Below are 24,231 nucleotides of genomic sequence, written 5' to 3'. Positions count from 1 at the left end.
ATCAGCACCTTGCTTTTCATGTCAGAACTACATTTGAGCTGCTATTCCCTATGCCCATGAGTAAATCCCATAAAAGCTGCCCCGTTGTACTGTCGCTATTTTTCCTTGTGGATGATTGATTGATGGATGAGTGCTGACACTTCAATGAAGCTATTTCGACTGCCATCTCAATCCGATGATGTGAGGGGTATATTTTCTGTCCATGCCTCATTACTTCAGAATGACATTCCTGGAACTTCATTTACTTTTCCCCTCCTTCCCTCAAGCGCCATATTTTTCCCCATCTAGGTTATGCATGCCATAAAAAAAGCAATTTGCTATTATATGTGGCATAAGGGCAACACTTTCCCTAGGAGGTAAATAAGAAGGGAATTTTTTTCCCCTCTCCCCCCCCCTCCCCTCCTTGCTTCCATGTTGAGTTTAGGGATCGTGTCAAAATTTCTCAGACAATTCTGATGTCGGATTTTTCTGTTCTCAGAAACTGGAGGAAACACTAAACAGATTCCAGCCTATGTTTGTTCAGGATTCCATTTTATTTTAGCTTTAGCTTGTACTGCTTTTATTCCTCTAAGAATTCTGTCTTTCTCCCCCAAAACACTTTCAGTTTTATGCCTAGTGTATGCCCCTCTTTATATTTTGAGTAGCAATTTATGACTCAATGCAGTCTTATTTCTCCTTTAAGGATATGAAAACCCATTCTTTAAATGCACAGACAGATTGTCTCTTAAAGGCTGGCTTTGTATAGAAAATGCTTAGCTGGAGAAAAGGAGCTTGTGCCTGTATTTAACCCCTACAAACAATGTACTGGGTGATGGGGAGCGCTCACCATTAAAACGTCTTGGAAGCTATCCGTGAGTTGACATAGAACCCAATTTTAATCTGTGTAATACAGTATTCCTGTTAATAATAACATATAATTAAGACATCCGTTAAAAATCCATAACGTTAATTTAATGGAGAAAATCTAATACAGTTCTATTGGAATTTTTACGTTAAATTAACTTTAACGGGCTTTTAATGGATGTCTTAATTAGATCTCATTATTAACGTGAATATTCCACAAATTAAAATCGGAACCTCAAAAGTTTTAATGGGGGGGAAAAGTTAAAAGGACCATTTTTAAACAGAATGTTTCCTTCTGCCTCTTTTTCGAGGCAATTTAGCTCCTTTGGAAAATGAGCTGGAATTTTAAAAATAGGTAACAGGAGATAGTGATTCTTAGGGTCTTTGCATTACTAAGTATCCATAATAGTCTTGACAACAAGTGAGCTGTTTGTTCTTGCATTGATAAAAGCTGGGAATAGGTTCGAGCCCTCGATACACATGTTAAAAACACACCCTTTCTCGTTTTCGTTTGTTTGGAGGGCAAAAGTTTCATTGCATACACCTTGAAATACAGAAATATGACGATGCTTAAATTAAAAAAAAGAAAGCAAAGACAATGTGAATAAAAGAGCTGGAGGAACAATCAATTTTCAACAAATCTTTGGCAACAACAGGGTTAACCGCAACTATTGGAACAACTTGCTGGGAAGATTAACGCTGTTCCCAGTTTTTTTGGCTCGGGATCTGTTTTAACTTAATAATTCTTCTGCTTACGGTGATGTATTGATCCCTAGTGCCATGACTGGATTGGGCAACCCAGGTGCACTACTAATAGCTGCACGGAGTTGAAACATTTCCTTTAGACAAACTATCCCAAAGGGGTTATAAATAGGAAACAGAGATTACCATGAAAAGCAAACCTTCCAGTGTGACTGCATCTTGTGGAGCACGCTTGGACATTAAACGATGAAGAATTATACTTCCCACCCCCCCTTTCCTGTCGAGTGTTACAAATTGACAAAATAAGTACATCAATGTTTTCAGTCATTATCCTACTTCAGTGGTACTTTGTTTTAGTGACAGCAGAAGGGGACAGTGGAGACCAGACAGCCTCGCTGCAGTTTATCAATGAAAATCTAATATCGTCCATAAGCAGGGGAGTGGAAATCAATACTTCATTACCAAATTGTTAGTGAGGATGAAGAAGAATAGCTGGAGGTTTTTATTATTCTTTTGGCAGTCTTCTCAGTCCGGGTTGTTGGAAGTTCAATGTCAGCCGCGGCGCGACGTGCGGAGAAGGTGTGGGCAGTCAGGGCGGGAGAGCTGGGGGCGGGGGTTAAGGCATTGGTCCTGCAATCAGAGATAATTAAAAACAAAACAAAATGACAATGCAAATGACAACGTCAGAATTGCTTCTTTAAAAAATTGCATTTCTTTGAGCTGACGTGTTTTCAGGTGCATCTGTCCCAGAGGGATTCAATAAGAAAGCAAAAGTGCAAATAGACATGTATCTATAAGGTTGTTTAGCAGCCTCAGCAAACCTGGTGCCCTCTCAATGGTTTGGACTACAACTCCCATCAGCCTTTATGCTGGCTGGGGCTGATGGGACTTGTAGTCCAAAATATTGGGAGGGCACCAGGTTGAAGAAGACTGCCCCATATGGTTTAAAATCAAAGAACCTCAAGGACTGCTTACTCCCATATGAACGTGCCCATGCTTTAGAACAGTGGTTCCCAAACTTTTCATTTGTTGCCTGATTGGTTCCATAAACTCACCCACAGTGCCTCCTACCCTATAACCCCCCCCCCCCCACTATTCAGAGTAGTGGTTTGCTCAACACACTCAGGAAGATAACAACACAATGACATTCAAAGCAGTAACAATCAATTGCACCATTTATTCAAAATCCAATTTTAGTTTAATTACATCAACAAAATGAATTAACTGGACCCAGCTTTTCAAAGACTGGTGGTCATTCTGAAGGACTAGGTGTGCAGCCTGGGAGTCATTCTGGACTCACAGCTGTCCATTGAAGCGCAGGTCAATTCTGTGTCCAGGGCAGCTGTCTACCAGCTCCATCTGGTACGCAGGCTGAGACCCTACCCACCCGTGGACTGTCTCGCCAGAGTGGTGCATGCTCTAGTTATCTCTCGCTTGGACTACTGCAATGCGCTCTATGTGGGGCTACCTTTGAAGGTGACCCGGAAACTACAACTAATCCAGGATGCAGCAGCTAACTGGTGACTGGGAGCGGCCACTGAGACCACACTGGCTCCCAGCAGTGGCGTAGCGTGGGTTGTCAGCACCCAGGGCAAGGCAAGTAATTTGTGCCCCCTAACCCGTGGATTTGCGCCCCCTAACCTGTGGATTTGCGCCCCCTAACCTGTGGATTTGCCCTAACCCCAGATGCTGCGCCCGGTGCGGCCGGCCCCCCCTGCACCCCCCATGCTATGCCACTGGCTCCCAGTATGTTTCCAAGCACAATTCAAAGTGTTGGTGCTGACCTTTAAAGCCCTAAATGGCCTCGGTTCAGTATACCTGAAGGAGCATCTCCACCCCCATTGTTCTGCCCGGACACTGAGGTCCAGCACTGAGGGGCTTCTGGCAGTTCTCTTGCTGCGAGAAGCCAAGTTACAAGGAACCAGGCAGAGGGCTTTCTCGGCAGTGGCACCCGCACCGTGGAACGCCCTCCCACCAGATGTCAAAGAGAAAAACAACTACCAGACTTTTAAGAAGAAGAAGAGTTTGGATTTGATATCCCGCCTTTCACTCCCTTTAAGGAGTCTCAAAGCGGCTAACATTCTCCTTTTCCCTTCCTCCCCCACAACAAACACTCTGTGAGGTGAGTGGGGCTGAGAGACTTCACAGAAGTGTGACTGGCCCAAGGTCACCCAGCAGCTGCATGTGGAGGAGCGAAGACGCGAACCCGGTTCCCCAGATTACGAGACTACCGCTCTTAACCACTACACCACACTGGCCCTCTTTTAGAAGACATCTGATGGCAGCCCTGTTTAGGGAAGCTTTTAAAGTTTGATAGACTGTTGTATTTTAATATTCTGTTGGAAGCCGCCCAGTGTGGCTGGGGAATAAATAATAAATTATTATTATTATTATTATTATTATTATTAACCCCTCCAGTGCCTTCCTGCCTCTCCCTTACCTCTCCACACTGCCTTAGGAAATCCCACTGTCCCCCCACCAGAGCAATAACACCCAGGTGGGGCACCGCTGCTTTTGTAGGTCTGATGAGGCCCTTCCCTGGGTTCCCGCAGCTGCATTTGGTGTACTGGGAAGCAGGTCCTTTTGACCATGCCGCCATTTTTGTGCTCAACCATCTTGAAACAACAGGTGAAGAGGGATGTGCGGCCACCTGGTAGGCTAGCTCTGCTTCCTACTCCCGGTTTGCACCTCTCACTAGGTGCAAAAGGTCACACAGATGGTCAGTGCAAGGGGCCATATAGTGGGCACCATTAGTGAGCTTTGCTGGCACAAAGGGGCCCGCCAGCAGCTGCCCTGTGCTGGCGTTGAATGTGAACTCCTCTCTCACTCAGAATGCCATTTCCAAGCCACCTGCTGATTGATCCTGAAAATATTTTCTATGGGGCAGTTAGCCCCTCTTTCACCAGTGAGGATGCTAAGCGCTGGTTCACATGGTGCTGTTTAACACGTAATAATTGCAGCCATCACATTGTAGCTTGGTTAGGTGAAACGATGACTGCAGCTCAGCTCTTTTGTTGAACTTCCTTATCAGGCGATCACAGTACCTGTCAGTCGTAACAATTAAGTAATGAGCTGTGCACTTAAGAACCACCATCTCAACATATCATGCAAATTAGCTAGTAAGTAGCGACTGGAATATAGAAAAAGACGGGGGATGCTTTCTGTATCGTTCTGAATGGTGGGCATTGCATTTCAGTTCAGTGTTATTTGGTTCTCATTCAGAGAATGAGAGTCTGACTAAATATGCTTTCATATGAGAGCCACAACGGTTTGCATCCAGCTCTCCTAGGTTGTTCACAACACAACCCATTTTTCTTTTATTAATGAGTTTAATGACATCTAATCACACACATGCAGCTGGTTCTTCTTCTCTGGCGATCACTTGTAGCTGAGTAAGATTGTCTTCCATGAATATGGTCTTAACAGTGTGTCCGTAAATGACTGTGGAGGCCGATTCTGGATCCGCACGTCTTTCCACAGTGGGGACTGATTTCTGGGTAGGAGTTGATCACGGTGAGGATTTGCCAAACGTGCCTTCATCTTAGCTCAGGGGTCGGCAAAGTTTTTGTGGCTTGGGCCGGTTCACGGTCCCACAGACACCATGGTGGGCCAGAGTGTGCACATGCGCAAACGCTGTTTCTGGCACTCCTTCTGGTGCAGAGGAGGTGTGCACAACTTCCTATTGGCTGCAGGAGCGTCCTGCAGCCAATGGGAAGCCGGCCAGCATCGTGGAAGGCAGTCCCCGCTCTGCTCCGCACCGGTTTAGCGCAGCACACGGGAGCCGACCAAATGGGTGGCGGGGGTCCATTGGCCAGTTAAACGACCCCCATGGGCCGCTTGTTTTTGATTGCCTTATCCTCTGTAAATCTGTCTGATCCACCTTTAAAACCATGCAAGTTGGTGACCATCCCTGGCACACACTCATATACACTTCAGCAATCATGGCTAATAGTCATCGATAGATATGCCCTCTATGAATTGCTTAGAGGGACCATAACTCAGCGACAGAGCACATCCTTTGCATGCAAACTGCCCCATTCCTTGGCATTGCCTGTTAGAAGGACCAGGGCAACAATTTCTGCTGGAGACCCTGGATTGCTGCTGTTAGGGTAGGCAAGTTTGGGGTCAGATGGACAAAGAATCTGACAATTTCCTCAAGGTTCTCTTATCTTCAGATCTCAGGTCATATGATGCTAAGCAGGGGTGCCATCTAGTGGGGGCAGGGGTCGAGGCCCCCCAAAATTTTCAAGGAGGGGCGAGTTCCTGCTAGTGTAGCTGTTGCATTGGGTTCCTCTATTGCACAATTTAAAACCCACCCATCTGCTAGCACTAGTGGACCAATAATGTCAGACACAGCTCTAAATGCATACATAATTAACTTTAAAATAAGTTATTCTAAGCTGAGATCTGTAACATCCTGGATCACATATCACATTGTTCATGTAAGTAGCATGGGTTGCCCTTGTGAGGGCTCCCCGTACCTCATAATAATGGCACAGACAACAGACAGCAAGGCTATGTCAGGGTCAGGCATTTCTCTGCAAGCCTTGGTTGTTGATTTCCCCCCCCCCCCCCCCGTTGTAAAGCAAGGGCCTTTAAGAAAATCTCTGGTGAAATTAGGCCAGGAAAAGGGACTCTGCATCTTTGAGTAATGAGACTGGGAAACTGGGAACGCGTTTCCCACTCACTCATTTCTCACTGTACGGCATTCCGATTTCGTGACACTTCCTAATAAATCATTGCTTATCACTCACATGGGAACGTAACACGGCTCAAGTTAAGATTCGTTAGCGATTGTAAAGAAGAAACATGAATTGCTCTATATCAGAGCTTTTTGATCATCATCCGGCCTGCTGCAGGCACTCTTTTTTATTGTTATATTTACTGTAACTGTTGTTTAAGGCATAAATAAAAGAGCAGGAAAGCACAGAAAATATGAATAATGTAAATAAATTTATTTGTCTTATTTATGCATTGATGTAAGCATTTGGCAATTACTCTGCACAGCGGTTTGTATCCGGCATCAGAAAGAGAGAGAGAGAGAGAGAGAGAGAGAGAGAGAGAGAGAGAGAGAGAAACTGTTGCAGCGGCAAGCAGATCTGATACATTAAACACAGCTGCACACACCTGGCCCCACCAAAAGGCCTTCTGCTGCTACTTTCAAGAGGGGGCCCTGAGAAGTCCACCACCCACTGTGACCTTTCCTGGTCAAGCAAATCAGGGATGGTTTCTGTAGGCAATGGGGCCTCTCCTCTCTTCCCTCTCCCTCACCTCAGCATTGTGGCTCCGTCTCCAGGAGTGGATGTTGGTAATAGTCATGGCTTCCCCAATGGATCCTGGGAGCTATAGTCTCTTGGGAATTACAGCTCTGTGAGGGGCCTCCTGGCAACTATCCTCATGCTTAAGAAACTACAGTTCCCAGGATTCCCTGAGGGAAGTTTTAACTGCCAAAGTGGTATATGAGTGCTTTAAATGTATAGATGTGATGGAGGGGGCATGTCCGGTTCTCCCACACAGGTACGCTGAGCTGAGGGGGTGCTTTCCCACCTCCTTGCCAAAAAAGACATGCTGGGCTTTGGGAAGGAGATGGGAGGGCTCTGGGACTCTGCCAGAGCCTTATACCTCCTTCCTAATGCCCAGTGCCTCGCTTAGCTGGTTTTGCTCAAGGGCTAAGCAGTGGGTGGATGTATCAAATTTTGGTTTTACACAGGGTGCCATATTATAGACATGACTCTTATAGTCAGGTTAAAAAAGAGAATGCTTTAAATGTGTAGTGTAGATGATGTGACCCAGATCTCGTGTTTGTTTGTATGCTTTAAAAAAAATCAGCTCTCATTCCATCTGTCAGCACCCTTAACAAACTACATTTCACACAATTCTTTAAGGGAAGCCATGACTATTGAAGTGGTATAATAGTTAGAGTGCTTTAAATGCGTAGCATGGGTGTGAACCTGTTTTGTGCCTTATACATTACATTGGAGGGGGGCGCTTTTGGCCTTTCGAGAAGGGCCTTAGCTCAGTGGCGAAGCACCTGCTTCAATTCCTGGCGTCTCCAAGTAGGGTGGGGTAGACATCTTCTCCCTGAAATCATGGAGAAGCTGTACAAAGCGGGGGGGGGGGGGGGGATACATTTTTGCTCCACACGCTTTTGTCTCTGGCCCTGCCCACCACTGACATGTGACTACAGGAAGGTGGGCCAGAAAGTGGCTCTCAGTCTGAAAACAGTCCCCCCCTTTGGTGTGGACAAGTCTAGAGAGCTCTCACCTCTGGAGGGATGTGCATGGCATCACTGGCGGAGGAAGAGGAGTGTGGGGGGAGCACACCGCCCCCGGCAGCGCGATCCCAGTGGGGTGCCAGCCCTGCCCCCCCTGCTCTCCGCCCCCCCGGTGCTGGAGCATGAAGCTCCACCACTGCATGGCATTCCCCACGTCACTAATGTGTTTCCCAGCTGGGGTAGATGTGAAAGATCTTACTGTGATGGAGAAGCATGGTCCAGGAAGTTCTAGTCAACTGCACTCCTTACGCCATGCCTTCTCTGCTTATCACCACGTCTGCAGCAACTCTGAGATAAAAGCACGGCGAGTCAGGAGGAGTCCCTAATTATTCCGGAGTTCCTTTTCCTTCTTTTCAATTTGCTTCAGGCCTTTGATTAACCCCTTGATCAGGCAATCACATCTGGGATTGAAGCAAGTTAAGTGGTTGTCTTCAGTTATAGGCTTCCATTTGCCTGCTGAACCACAGGAGAAACAAGGAGATCTCCTTTCATTAAGCAAAAACAAAGCCCTGAGACCAAATTGGTGAACGTAACACAGGCACACCAACTTTGTGTAATCATGAAGTTGGTGAGGAGACTACATTTGGTGTGTGTTTTGTGTCAGTGTTATAAGGTTGACATTTATTTATTTATTTATTTATTTATTTAAGCCTTCCTCTCGCTCACCTTGAATGGGAGAGGGCCTATCAAGTACCTCTCCCACAGCAGAACAATACAGTGGTGCCTTGCAAGATGAAATTAATCCGTTCCGCGAGTCTCTTGGTCTTGCGGTTTTTTCGTCTTGCGAAGCACGGCTATTAGCGGCTTAGCGGCTATTAACGGCTAGCGAGTTTTTCGTCTTGCGAGGCATTCGTCTTGCGGGGCACCACTGTATTTTATGTATTTACCCATAATTTCCTCCCTGTTATCTACTGTATCTCTCTGTTCAAACTCACGTACACACTGCTGCTATTGCAGCTACAGTTTGAAGCAAAGACCAGCACAGGCAGAAAGAGGCTTTTTTCTTGTTCTGTTTTCCTACTGAAAATCGCTCTCACTTCCCTAACCTGTTATTGCCTTCACTGCAAATGAATGTATCTTCTCAGGCATGATTGGTGATGGAAAACAGGCCAGGAAGATTTTTTTTTTTTTGGGGGGGGGGGAGTTCACATTGCTGCTTACTCTGCGCTGGGTGCACTCCCACTGCTAGTTTTTGAAGCCATGTTCACATGACATTAGTCAGCCATAGCAGCGTTACGTTAAAAATAAAACAAAAGCCCCCCCCCAATCAAAGTGAAGAATTACAAACCTGCACATACTATGTTATTTCTATAGCATGTAGTTCTCTGTGTTGGGGGGTGGGGCACACATTCTTCCAAGTATAGCTCTTGTTTGGGGGGAGCCATGACTGTTTAATGTGGTAAACACTGCTTTAAATGTATGGTGCAGATATGACATTAGTTTATTCTGTGCCTCAGGGGGACAGGGGTTCTATTTTAGAATCCTACAGCAAACCAATTTTTGGAAAATATTTGATTTTGTTTAAACACAGACATTCTGTACACAATTAATTTTAAAAATAAAATTATGGCACATTTACTCAATTTCCATTCCTTCCCCAGCAGAAGATTATCAGGTGTGTGTGTGTGAAGCTACTAAGGTAGAAGATTAAGTATTATTATTTATGTTGAGTTTACTTATATCCTGTTTCATAGCCCCAAGAGACTCTCAAAGCAACTTACAAAAGTTTGTTGTTGGACTCTGTCTGCTTTGGGAGACAATAGGTGGGTGTGCATTAGGGCTTAAGTGAAACCATTAGAAGGTTGCAGCACCCGCTGTGGCAGTAGAGGCCGATATGGGAGAGACATGTTTTGTTGCAGCTGGGGCAGATGAAGACATCCGGTTGTGCTGCTGCAGATGCACCATGGCGTCTCTTCTCCCTGTGCTCCTCCCAGTGGTCATTCCTCCTCTGGTCACTGCTATGGATGCACAACCTGACTGTCTTTCTTCAGGCACTACTGATGTCTGCAAAGGATTCCCACGTTGTATTACAGACTTGGTTTGCCAAGGGACCTGGTGCCTGAAGCCAGCTCCCTGTAGAGCACGTCCTTGGGGATCCTGCCACCTTCCTTTATGTGGACATGACCAAGCCAGTGTAGACGTTGCTAAGACAGAAGTGTGAACATGCTGGGAATGTGGGTATGAGAGAGCACATCTTCCTTTGAGACTCTGTGCTGTCCTGTGATGCCCAAAATCTTCCTACCGCAGTGCTAATAATAATAATAATAATAATAATAATAATAATAATAATGAATTTATTATTTGTACCTCGCCCATCTGGCTGGGTTTCCCCAGCCACTCTGGGCAGCTTCCACAAAGACCAAAAATGCACTAAGATGTCACACGTTAAAAACTTCCCTGAACAGGGCTGCCTTAAGATGTCTTCTGAATGTCAGGTAGTTGTTTATCTATTTGACATCTGATGGGAGGGCGTTCCACAGAGCGGGTGCCACTACCGAGAAGGCCCTCTGCCTGGTTCCCTGTAGCTTTGCTTCTCGCAATGAGGGAACCACCAGAAGGCCCTCGGCACTGGACATCAGCGTCCGGGCAGAACGATGGGGGTGGAGACGCTCCTTCACGTATACTGGGCCGAGGCCATTTAGGGCTTTACAGGTCAGCACCAACACTTTGAATTGTGCTCAGAAACGTACTGGGAGCCAATGTAGGTCTTTCAAGACTGGTGTTATGTGGTCTCGGCGGCCGTCCCCAGTCCCCAGTCTAGCTGCCACATATTATGAAAGATAGCCACAATAAAATCTCATTCAAATCTGGTATCAGGAACATAAATCACATGGTGTCGCTATGACACCATTATTCTTTTTAGGTGGTGTTTCCTGTCCGCATCATTGATCTCACTTGGTGTTGCCCTTTGGCCTTCACCTACTAGGCATCAGAGTCCACTGAGGTCCACCACTGAGGTCAGGCAGTGTGGCTGGCCAGGTGGACCTCCCTCAGCCCATAAGAGAAGCAAATGTTCAGTTTTGAAGTGGAAGCCTAGCTTCAAATCTCGTTTGAACAGTCCTGTTCAAGTTATTTCTATGTAAGATTGATGGTAAAATAGGATTCGGATAATACATGTGTACACGTGTCCCTGTGTGCAGATAATTGATCGCACGGTCAGCTCCAGATCAGACAATCTATTGCTGATTTTGTCACAAGAGGGTGGGAGGGCCGCTGTTGAAACCAGGGATAAATATTTGACAATGCTGTGAAGGCAACTTTGCTAACGATTTTTGAACAACCTCCAACTGAGGCCTAAATGCCTTCAATATCCATAAACAACTCTATACTGTCCAGTTAGGGAGACAAAGACATAGAGGCTTGTCAGGAAGATTTGCATGGCTAAGTATCCGAGATCCCAGAGATGATGAGGGATTGTTTGAGAGGGGAGTTTGGCGGCGTGGCGTGTGGCGGCAGAGAGCATACCATACGGAACGGATGACTATCATTACCATATTGCAGAGCCTTACACCTTCCCAATTACTGGCAGGTTTCATTAATTACGGCAACATTTCACCAATAGAGTCCCCATTCTACCCCCTCCCTCTGCCTTGTCACCACCGCCCCTCTGTCTACAGAAAATGCACAACTCAGTAGCTGATCACCCACGAAAAACTGGGCCATGGGGCTGCCTGCTCAGGCTGAAACAAGCCGACAAATAAATAAATAAGGTAGCGTTTGGCTCTGAAATCAAGATGGAGGAAAACAGGGTGGTAATTCAGATGAGGGCAGGAGCTTCTGGACTAGTACTGAGTGTGTCTGGATTTATTTTCCTTTTGCTAAACTGGGTTCTCACATAGGCAGCGTATGCAACAGGGGTATATGCAAACTGAGGTGCTTAAAAGCAAAATAAATCAATAAAATAAAAAGGGAAAGGCACCCCCCCCATACACTCCAGATGCGTGTACAAAAAGTAGAGGCAGATTGCAAAACGGCAGTCACTTAAGCTCTGCTAAGACTGAAGTTTTGCTAGTCGAGATTGGCGAATCGTACAAGGAGAGGCTGCGCAGATACCATTGGCTCAGCCCCATTAAATATAATGTCGGGAGCATTTCCCCGCTGTCATCTTGTTACTATCAACAGCATTATCTGTATCAACCGCTTCTACAATTACGCTTAACGACTAGTCTTGCTACAAAGAATCAGCAGCCCCCAAGCTCGTTTTCATTTTAAATACGCCAAAGAAAGGCGGGATGCTAACCCTTCAGATGCTTGAAAAACAAGACAGGAAAAAACCACAGAGACCATGCAAACATTTCCAAATCGTCACTGATAGCAACCCCCCCCCTCGCTGCTAGCACACACACACACACACACACACACACACACACACTCCTATTCTATGGTCGGCCAACTGTTCCCAGTGATTTCTATTACATTTCCTACCTATTATTTCATGTAATGGCATTCCTTAAATTTTAAATTAGCTCCGAAGAATAAAAATAATTGAATTCCTGCTGTTTTGTGTACATAGAGGGTGACAGGAGCTAATGTGATAATTTAAACTGTAAATGAGTCTTCACTTTGTGTTCATTAATTACAGCTAATTACTGAATTACAAACCTTCTTGGTTAGGCACTGTTATGTATTCATGTAGCATGTTAGACCTCCAGCTGGTAGAAAACTGTTTTATAGACTTACAAGCTGACATGCTAAGCTAGCATAGGAACGAATTTCATTTGGGGTGGGGGGTGGGAGGGGGGAAGAAGACGGGATAGAGGAGCTAAAAACAAAACAAGGATCGAGTGCTCTGAGCATAAGCAATGAGTCTGACTTGGATCTGAGGACGGAAGATACCCTGCATGATGAACTGAATTTCCTGAATATTCAGGACAGGCAGTAGATACATTTTTTCTTTCATATGTAGATGGATACTCCAGGGATTGGATGATCCCCCCCACCCCCCACATCACAGCAATTTCTCAAACCATGTGAGCATCAACACTGATGTAAGCATGTCTGAAATACAATCCATTCTGGGTCAGTTCTGGAGCTGCCAATCTCTACTTACTGCTAATTATAGCAATAGCAGCAACTTATTGCTTATGGTGACTACTTACTCCTTGCAGCAATAGTAGCTACTAAAGCTGCTATTAAGGAACGCTGCCATCATTAAAGCACAGCAGTGAAAAGGGGTAAACTGCCACCTAAAATGCGTGCATTTCCTGTGCCAGTATAAAGTTCAATAGCGGCTGTGTCTGCACCACACATTTAAAGCACATGATTTCCCCAAGAATCTTAGAAACTCCATTCATGAGAAAGCAACTGAAATTTTCTCTCCCTGTTGGTAATTTTGAGTGTCTTTTCTTTTCTCTTTAATTGATGGCAACCGGTCGAAAAAACACAGGGGAGATTTTCAGAACAGTGGTAGAACCAGAGGAGGGGGCTACAGCCCTAGGATTGGTGGTAGGAGCAGATCAGGCTAGGAATGTGTGAATCGATGAGTTTTGCTTTCTCCCCGTTTCCCATGTTTTTCCAAACTTAAGTTCATTTCTCCACATTTTCACATCAGTCTGCATTTCTTTTCTTCTTTTTAAAAAAGGTACTCATGAAAATTCATGAGCATGAATTTCTCCTAATATACACATTTTATATTTCCCCAATATATGCATTTTTTTTGCATGTTACTTTCACTAATATATGCATTTTTATGTACATTCTACCTCAGCATATGCATTTTGTGTGTGTCATTACCTGGCTGGAGGACCGAAATGCAAAATTTGGAGAATTGTGAATTTTTTGGAGGATGACAATGTTTCAGTTCACACATTGTTTTGCAAAGTAGGTTCACCTTTAAAAGTGAACTGAATCGAATTTCTCCCCTATCCCTGGATAAGGCCTATCCACCATGACCTCATAGGAAAATCAGTGAGCTGAGCTGTGAGCAGTGAACCGTAGGAGCTCCACCAACCATTGAATTCTAATTCTCTGGCTGCTGCTTTCCATGAGCTCAGCTGAAGACTGGCTGCCTTCCTTGGCACCCAAGTGGAAACTTTGACAGTCACCGCCCTGCTCTCCTCACTGTTTAGTGCTTAGCATTAGCCCTCCACTAGAAGTCCCAGTACGTTTCCGAGCCCAATTCAAAGTGTTGGTGCTGACCTTTAAAGCCCTAAACGGCCTCGGCCCGGTATACCTGAAGGAGCATCTCCACCCCCATCATTCTGCCTGGACACTGAGGTCCAGCGCCGAGGGCCTTCTGGCGTTTCCCTCAATGCGAGAAGCCAAGTTACAGGGGACCAGGCAGAGGGTCTTCTCAGTAGTGGCACCCGCCCTGTGGAACGCCCTCCCATCAGATGTCAAAGGGAAAAACAACTACCAGATTTTTAGAAGACATCTGAAGGCAGCCCTGTTTAGGGAAGCTTTTAATGTTTAATAGGTTATTGTATTTTAATATTCCGTTGGAAGCCGCCCAGAGTGGCTGGAGAAACCCAGCCAGATGGGTGGGGTATAAATAATAAATCATCATCATCATCATTATAATCATACCATTTCCATTTCCTCACCAGGACATTCAAGCTGCATTTACAGTATCTATGCCTACACAGGTCTATGCCTAAGTGAATCTTGTTGGGTTTGGTGGGACTCCCAGATAAGCATGGGTGAGATTTTATATGGTATCAGACCATCCTACCTACCTTAGTTTTGCTTTATACCAAGTCACTTCACTGCTTCATCTAGCTCAGTATTGTTTAGGTAAAAGGTAAAGGTAAAGGACCCCTGGGTGGTTAAGTCCAGTCAAACTCGACTATGCAGTGCGGCGCTCGTCTTGCTTCAGCCTGAGGGCCTGTCTGCAGACAGCTTTCTGGGTCATGTGCCCAGCATGACTAAGCCAATTCTGGCGCAACGGGACACTGTGGCAGATGCCAGAGCGCACAGAAACACTGTTTACCTTCCTGCCATAGCAGTGGTTATTTATCTACTCAAGCTGGTATGCTTTCGTACTGCTAGGTTGGCAGGATCTGGGACAGAGCAATGAGAGCTCACCCCGTCACACAGATTTGAACCACCAACCTTCTGATCGGCAAGCCCAAGAGGCTCAATGGTTTAGACCACACCGCCACCCACTGTTTACTCTACGCTGAGTGGAGGCAGCTCTCCAGGGTTTCAGATATGGGACATTCCCAGCCCTACCTGGCGATGCCAGGGAATGAACCTGGGACCTTCTTGCATGCAAAGCACCTGCTCCACTGCTGAGCTACAGCTCTTCTCCATTTTCACCTTATTCACTCACTCAATAAGAACCACTGTGTGTTTGTTTTTACTTTGCTGCTCATGTGAAGAAGAAAGTGTGTTCCTTCAAATGGTGGTAACGAGAAAGCCATGCCTTAAAAAAGAAGAGCGTGTTTTTCACCTACAGAGATTGTATTGCTGTTCACCCTGAGCTCCTTCAGGAGCAAGGGAAGGATTAATATAATATAATATAATATAATATAATATAATATAATATAATATAATATAATATAATAATATAAATAATATGATACATCATTAGCAGTTCATAGTCAGGATGAATACCCATTATAACCTTCAGCTTTCTGCATCCACATCTTAGGGATAGGATTTTCTTACTATGCAGCCCATGAGGACTACATTGGGTCCTCTTAAATCCTTGGGAATGTAACCAAGTTGTCCATTATCTCCCAGCCTACTTTTGTGCATTCGGTTCTTTCTATCTACATCTTTTCAACGACGTAAGTCAACACACACACACAAAAGGTAAGTTGTTGTGATTTAAGGCATTGCAGTCCCATTAACTTCAGCCAGACTGACATTTGTTGTTATCGAGCTATTCCAATAACTGAATGATGGCCCTGACTAAAGGCCATTTTGTCGTTCAGTTAGATTATAATTCTCTCCAACCCATTTATTTCAAAGTAAGTAAGTCTGTTCATACTATATTAGGTTTTGCATCCAAAGATCAGTCCTTCTAATAATCCCATGATGGTTTTTTTTACGGGGATTTAATTTAAACTGCTAGCTCGTTTCCCGATAGTAACGTTGGAAGGCACTGGAAAGCAGAAGGGGCTTTCCTAAAGTTAAGCATTCCAAAGAGACCCCATCTTGACTGATCTTCCAAGTCCCATGCCAGAGCAGCATCACATCTTATTTGGCTTCAGATTGCGATCACTCATCAAAAGTAACAGGTTAGTGTATTTGTCCTGATTAAACTTGGATCTTTATGGGGAAATGTGTCTACCTCTGATTAGGCCAAATTGAACCTAATTCACCATGTCCACACATTGCCATAAACCTAAATCCTTCTTAGAATGTAGGTCGCTTGGGTAAATGTATATTGCATACAGTGGTACCTCCAGTTACATATGCTTCAGGTTACACACGCTTCAGGTTACAGGCTCCGCTAACACAGAAATATTGCTTCAGGTTAAGAACTTTGCTTCAGGATGAGAACAAAAATCGTGCTCCAGCGGCGCGGCAGCAGCAGGAGGCTCCATTAGCTAAAGTGGTGCTTCAGGTCAAGAACAGTTTCAGGTTAAGAACGGACCTCTGGAACGAATTAAGTACTTAACCCAAGGTACCACTGTACTGTCTTTTGTAGCAGATAAGGGTAAAAACAAAACAAAAAACCACCACTTCAAACAATTGTGAGCCTAAGGCTGCCATGCTGACCTCCACTTACCTGTGAGTAAGCCCCAATGAATTCAGTAGGTCTTCACAGTAGACATGGTTAGGATTGCCTTGTGAGGCTTTAATTTGGCACCTAGCCAGAGCAGTGGCAGAGCGACATGCTCCAGCCCCCGGAGTGGCGAACAGGCAGGGGCGTGGCCGCGTTGCACATCCTGGGGGTGCGTGGCAAGTGGCGCGTGTCCCTGGGCAGTGGCCATGATGGCACCCGCCCGGGATGGCACCCAGGATGAACTGCTCCCTCCACTCCCACCTTCATCGCCAGTGAGCCAGAGGCTGCCTGATAAGTGCTGCTCTGCTAGCGGATCGGTGCCACTTACTCAGAGGAGCACCTGGTGCACACTCCTTGCTGAGGGCAAGAGCACATTGGGGAAGGGTTAAGAGAGCTATTCGTTCCCATCAAGAGCACGCAGCCTCTTATCCATCTGGATTAGGGAACTGCTCACTAACAGTGCCTCAGTCTTATCTGGATTGAGCTTCAGTTTGTTGTCTCTTACCCAATACAGTGGTAGCTCGTGTTAAGTACTTAATTCGTTCCGGAGGTCCGTTCTTAACCTGAAACTGTTCTTAACCTGAAGCACCACTTTAGCTAATGGGGCCTCCTGCTGCTGCTGAGCCGCCGGAGCACAATTTCTGTTCTCATCCTGAAGCAAAGTTCTTAACCCGAGGTACTATTCCTGGGTTAGCGGAGTCTGTAACCTGAAGCGTATGTAACCTGAAGCGCATGTAACCCGAGGTACCACCATATTAGCAAGTAGGGTACAGTTAGAAGTTAGCAGCAATCTTGCATTGAAATGTAGATGCGACAAGTGATAATTATTTATATACTTTATAAAACTTCTATACCACTTGATTGTTAAAAAAAAACCCACCCCCACACCTTCAAAGCGGTTTACAAAAAGATAAAGCAATAAAATCAAGGAAATGATATGATGATATATGGATGCTTGTTTCATTTGCCAGGAGCTGAAGCTGCAATACGTTCTCTGTGCCATGCTTGTTCCATACTGCTTCCTTGCCCAATACTTCTTTATTAACCTCTTAACGATGATACTTTTCCTTCTGATAATGTCCTCTACTTTAGGCTCTCTTGGACATTTATTGACCTTCTCCAAGCCATATCCTTTTATTGCTTAATACCATCTTAATTCGCCACTTACATTCTGAAATTTTATCTTCTACAAGGTCCTTTTGGTTTTAAAGGAGTGGGAGCACCCGGGCTACTGAAATGAGGGCCGCTCATGAAATCTGCTCCACATCCTACCTGCAGTCAATAGCAAAGCTCTTAGGAAGTTAATAGCCTTGGGTCGCTCCCTGTATCATAAACTTAAATCTGACCTGCCCATTCCCTATGCATTGCAAATGCGCATAGATTTAGGTAGGAATGGACCGAGTTGAACTATATATAGCAGCTGCTAAGGTGATCCCTGCTCATTTCTGCAGTGCTGAGTTTCAGATCTGCAGTCTGAGCCTCTCCAGTTCTGTGGAGCAAAATGGGTTGAAAGAAATACGTCCATGGCTTTCAAAATGCTAACATCCAGGGTTGATTCGTCGAAGCTCCCCCTCCCTTTGGATCCAAACAGAAGTTGTGAGGATGACGGGGAAGAGGGTGTCAGGAAAGAACCACACCTTCCCTTTTATTCACAAAGGTTTTTGATTCCCTTTACGAGCATGATCCGCCGATCCGTAATCAAGGGTTAATTTCACAGCTCGCTGCTTCATCTAGCATAATATCCATTCAGACTAATTAAATCTGTCTAATAATGTGAGTGTCTTTGTCTTTGTTCTTCCCATTCTTTGTTTTACACCCTTCACATCTCATCTCCAGAACTACACGCCGTCACATCCTACACTGACAAGCAGAATCCATCCCTAAAATTAAAACATTCCTGACCTATCTCTGATGACAAGGCGAGCAAGCTTCACAGCGCTACTGCCCATGAAGAGAGCTGACACATTTGTTTTTAATTTCAAAAGAGTAGAAAGTGAAGATCTGACCCTGTCAATCAGACCCCGTGACAAGTTTAATCATTGCTGCCCCACAAAATCACGGCTAAATAGGAATGCAAATAATGTATCACAGGGCTCTTATAAATGCTAATCAAGGAGAAGTAATCAACTGACAATTTCACTGATCTCTTTTCTGAAGGAGTCAGTCAGCGCACTGTCTCTGGACCACAAAGAGAAGGGAGGAAAGACAAAAGACAAAGATGCAGTTTCCTGGAGGTTATATATATATATGCACAAACCCCAAATACACTTTCCTCTTCCAGGGCATAAAATAACAACAATAATAGAGATTCCACTCTTTTTGATCCTTCACCGAACTTTAAAGCAATGCTGTTTTTGCAGGAATTTACAATATTCTGTGTCAAGTGTGGTTTATTAACCCTACCCCCGTAAAGAAAGCCCACCGAAACTTCAGTTGAAATAAAAATCATCATTTGTCTTTGCCATTAATCCATCTTCAGAATACTCTCACATCTCAAAAGCCCTCAATGACCTTCTTCATGGGATGGTGCCATATTTCCTAAGGACTTGAAAGCCAGAAATTGTGATTACTAGGTTTTTTTGGGTTTTTTTTTTTAAAGCACCTTAAAGAAAATGATAAAAGAAAACAGCCTACATATAGGTATAGAAGGAACACTGCCAAGTAGTTCTGAAGCCTATACTCATAGTTATATGTAAATATCAGAAAGTAACACGATTTGCATTTCTGAGGCCTGGTCTTTCATCTCAGTTTCCGAGCATGATCTTCACATGTTTCCCAAAAAGATGAAATGTCTCACCAAAAAAAGAGAAGAAAAAGAAAAAGAAGACACAGATTTGCATAAAACTCACATGTGGTAATTTATATGCACATAAGCAAAATTAGAAATAATTATTAAGATGCAAATGCAAATGCAGTTCATTTCACCATAGTGGTGAAGATAATAGCCAGGTCCCTTTGCACCTGTTCAGTTTGCTGATTGGGTGATAACTGTTGACAGACCACTTCAATAATAATAATAATAATAATAATAATAATAATAATAATAATAATAATAATAATTTATTTATACCCCGCCCATCTGGCTGGGCCTCCCCAGCCACTCTGGGCGGCTTCCATAGAAACCAAAAATACACTAAAATATCACACGTTAAAAACTTCCCTGAACAGGGCTGCCTTAAGATGTCTTCTGAATGTCAGGTAGTTGTTTATTGCTTTGACATCTCGTGGGAGGGCGTTCCACAGGGCGGGCGCCACTACCGAGAAGGCCCTCTGCCTGGTTCCCTGTAGCTTTGCTTCTCGCAATGAGGTAACCGCCAGAAGGCCCTCGGCGCTGGACCTCAGCGTCCGGGTAGAACGATTGGGGTGGAGACGCTCCTTCAGGTATACTGGACCGAGGCCGTTTAGGGCTTTAAAGGTCAGCACCAACACTTTGAATTGTGCTCGGAAACGTACTGGGAGCCAATGTAGGTCTTTCAAGACTGGTGTTATATGGTCTCGGTGGCCGCCCCCAGTCACCAGTCTAGCTGTCGCATTCTGGATTAGTTGTAGTTTCCGAGTCACCTTCAAAGGTAGCCCCACGTAGAGCGCATTAGGTAGTCCAAGCGGGAGATAACCAGAGCATGCACCACTCTGGCGAGACAGTCCGCAGGCAGATAGGGTCTCAGCCTACGTACCAGATGGAGCTGGTAAACAGCTGCCCTGGACACAGATTTGACCTGTGCCTCCATGGACAGCTGTGAGTTCAAAATGACTCCCAGGCTGCGCACCTGGTCCTTCAGGGGCACAGTTACCCCATTCAGGACCAGGGAATCTTCCACACCTGCCCGCCTCCTGTCCCCCAAAAACAGTACTTCTGTCTTGTCAGGATTCAACCTCAATCTGTTAGCCGCCATCCATCCTCCAACCGCCTCCAGACAGTCACACAGGACCTTCACCGCCTTCACTGGTTCTGATTTAAAAGAGAGGTAGAGCTGAGTATCATCTGCATACTGATGAACACCCAGCCCAAACCTCCTGATGATCTCTCCCAGCGGCTGCATGTAAATGTTGAAAAGCATGGGGGAGAGGACAGAACCCTGAGGCACCCCACAAGTGATAGCCCAGGGGTCTGAACACTCATCCCCCCCCACTTTCTGAACACGACCCAGGAGGAAGGAGCGGAACCACTGTATGACAGTGCCCCCAGCTCCCAGCCCCTCAAGACGGTCCAGAAGGATGTTATGGTCGATGGTGTCAAAGGCCGCTGAGAGATCCAGCAGAACTAGGAAACAGCTCTCACCTCTGTCCCTAGCCCGCCGGAGATCATCAACCAGTGCGACCAAGGCAGTTTCAGTCCCATGATGAGGCCTGAATCCTGTCTGGAAGGGATCCAAATGGTCCGCTTCTTCCAGGCGTGCCTGGAGTTGTTCAGCAACCACTCGCTCAATCACCTTGCCCAAGAATGGAAGGCCTCTGCTTTCCCTCCTTTGGGTTCTAGATCTTTAAACTGGACTTGGACCCAACAACCTTTCAAACAGAAGACTCTTTCAAAGAGAAGACTGTCCACCAACAGCCCTGGAAACAGAGGACTATCCTCTGTAGAGTCGGGCACATGGCCTGCCCTACAAAACACATAGCAGTCAAATTCTCCCCTGGAAGACTGAATACAGGAAGAGACACAGATTTCTCTGCTCTGAGCACCATCAGATTAACACCTATTCAACAGTTGGAAATGGTGGTCAGTTGAGGAGTGAGAGCATACCCTCCAACATTTCTCTGACGAAAATAGGGTAATCCTGTTCCATAATAATGATAGTAATAATTCTATTATTTAAACTGCACCCATCTTACTGGGCTGTGCTGGCCACTCCAGGTTGCTTCCAACACATATAAAAACATAATAAAGCATTAAACATTATACAGGGCTGTCTTCAGATGTCTTCTCAAGTTTGGCTATTTACTTATCTCCTTGGCTCGGGGGTGGCACAACTCCATGCCCTCCAACATTTCTTCGATGAAAAGAGGGGTGTCCTAAGGAAAAGCAGGACTTTCCAGGATCAGATCAGAAACCGGGATGGCTTCTGTAAATCCGGGACTGTCCCGGGAAAATAGGGACACTTGAAGGGTCTGTGAGAGCTGCCAAGAATCTAGCCAACCTTGGGAAAATGCTTTTGTTTGTTATCAATCTGCCCTCTTGCTTTTTAACAGTACCCTTCTTCAAGAGAATCCTAAACAGAAAAGAACATTAATCCTGCTTCCCCTGAGACATTCACTGCTAGAAAACTATTGTGTCAGTGCATGGCCCTATATTTTGGAGGGCAGGAGATAAATTAGAGTAAACCTAGTCAGAGCTTGTGGAAGGACCCTCCCCGCTCCTGCATTTAAGAAAACCTCACAGTTGTGGACGGTTAAAATTTGATGGCATATTTGAATTGCTGAGAATGGTTGTGACAGCAAATATTCAAATGTCCCTTGACTTGCTTCTGTGACAGAAGGCTTAACTTTTACAGCTGCCGAGCAGCCGAGAAAGGCAACCCCAGTGATCCAGCCAGAGGACACGTCATATGATTTTAAGTGGTGTCCCTGGAGGAAACGACAGTATGAGGCTGCTTGAGCGACCTTGCTTCACTGTCCACACACTTGTCGTGCTGCTAGCAAGCGCTGCCAAGCTGCAGGATCCGCGTCAGAACAGGCCTGCTGAAGCTTCAGCCTACCCAACTGTGATTAAAGAGGCTGGAATGGAATGAATAGGAAGGAAGGCGGATATGAACCACAGAAGCACTTGAGGATTTTGTTTCGGGGATGTGATGGGAAAGGAGGAAGGGAGGAAAAGGACGGGGGGGGGGTGATCAAAGGACATGCCCCTTCCAGATCCCAGTGGGAGACCTGATTGGACATACTTGTACAATTTAGAGCAACAAAAATAAACTGAAACACTGAAAGGGAAGGGGTGGAGGAGATAAACAGCAACAAAAAAGCACAGCGCATCTATCAGAAATAAATGAACTGGATAAGGAAAAACTGGCCGGGCTTGAATACCTGGCAAGATGGAGGCACTGTGGGTAAGTAGCTCCCATGTCTGGGAAATTGGTCAGTTGCCTACTCCCCTCAAATGAGCAGGTTCGCAGTTTGAGAGTGCTTCTAGATCCAGCTCTGTCACTGGAGGCTCAGGTAGCTTCAGTAATAATAATAATAATAGTAATAATAATAATAATAATAATAATAATAATAATAATAATATAGTTATACCCCACCCATCTGGCTGGGTTTCTCCAGCCACTCTGGGCAGCTCCCAACAGAATAAAAAAGTGATAAAATATCAAATGTTAAACACTTCCCTAAACACGGCTGTCTTCAGATGTCTTCTAAAAGTCAGATAGTAGTTTATTTCCTTGACATCTGATGGGAAGGCGTTCCACAGGGCGGGTGCCTCAGTGTCTGGGCTGAACGATGGGGGTGGAGATGCTCCTTCAGGTATTCTGGGCCGAGTCTGTTTAGGGCTTTAAAGGTCAGCACCAACACTTGGAATTGTGCTCGGAAACGTACTGGGAGCCAATGTAGGTCTTTCAGGACCAGTGTTATATGGTCTCTACCAAGAGTTGCTATTAGTATATAAAGCCCTTAACAGCTTGGGACCAGTTTACCTATGAGATTGCTTTATGCCATAAAATGATTTAATAGCCACCAACAGCATTTTGAATTTGGTCAAGACGCAAACTGGAGCCCACTGCAGCTCTTTCAGTAATGGGGCATCCATTTTCAACCCATGGCTCTCTAAATTCCCGTTTCACTTGAGAGTTGAGTTGTTGGCCATGATGGGCTCCTTACTGCAAAACAGGAAATAATGGAATACTTTAAAAGGCGTACTTGCTTGCATTGACTCCCACTGTACACTCAGCAGCAGCACAACAATTTATAGTTGTTTATCACTGATTAAAATGGGGGGGGGTGAGGTGCAGAACATTTATACACTTCTCTGAAATAAAAATTGAGCATGGGGTGGGAAATAATTGTACAGCAAATGCATTTCATTATTGCTTTTCTCTCTGAACCTTGTTGCAAATTCATTGGGAAAGTCCAGAGTTGCTCTTCAACAAAGCCTGCCTAATGTCATTCGATCTTTGCTTCATTCCAAAGAGTGATTTCCATGAGATTTCACATTTCCTACAAAAGAGTGCAGATGTAATGTTGGGTCAAACTGACCTGGACTGCAGAGGCTGCAGAGAACGGAGGTAGCTTTTCATAAGCAACAAATTCAATGAATGAAGTCCCATCTGCACTAGGCATTTGAGGCAGTATTACACGACTATAAACAGCAGTGACTACCACCACCCTGAATCTTGGGACCTATAGTCTGTTGAGGGTGCTGAGAGTTGTTAAGAGACCCCTATTTACAGAGACATCACCTTGCCGACAAAGTTATAGCAAGGTCTGTATAGTTAAAGCTATAGCAAGGTCTGTATAGTCTGTATAGTTAAAGCTATGGTTTTCCCAGTAGTGAAGTATGGAAGTGAGAGCTGGACCATAAAGAAGGCTGATCGCTGAAGAATTGATGCTTTTGAATTATGGTGCTGGAGGAGACTCTTGAGAGTCCCATGGACTGCAAGAAGATCAAACCTCTCCATTCTTAAGGAAATCAGCCCTGAGTGCTCACTGGAAGGACAGATCCTGAAGCTGAGTCTCCAGTACTTTGGCCACCTCATGAGAAGAGAAGACTCCCTGGAAAAGACCCTGATGTTGGGGAAGATGGAGGGCACAA

General features: G+C 45.2%; 1 protein-coding gene across 1 annotated transcript in view; it reads right to left on the bottom strand.

Annotated features, from left to right (window-relative positions):
* Positions 1-242: 242 nt before the first annotated feature.
* The window catches only part of TSHZ2 (teashirt zinc finger homeobox 2), a 330,390-nt gene continuing 306,401 nt past the window's right edge, over positions 243-24,231 (bottom strand). The window contains exon 3 of the mRNA XM_077929297.1: positions 243-2,175. The gene's annotated coding sequence lies outside the window, so the exon portion shown is untranslated. The remainder of the gene's footprint in view (positions 2,176-24,231) is intronic.

The sequence above is a fragment of the Podarcis muralis genome, chromosome 5 (genome assembly GCF_964188315.1).
Source record: "Podarcis muralis chromosome 5, rPodMur119.hap1.1, whole genome shotgun sequence".
In the NCBI taxonomy this organism is placed as follows: domain Eukaryota; kingdom Metazoa; phylum Chordata; class Lepidosauria; order Squamata; family Lacertidae; genus Podarcis; species Podarcis muralis.
The sequence above is the reverse complement of the archived record's forward strand: the minus strand, read 5'-3'. Positions and strand labels throughout refer to the sequence as shown.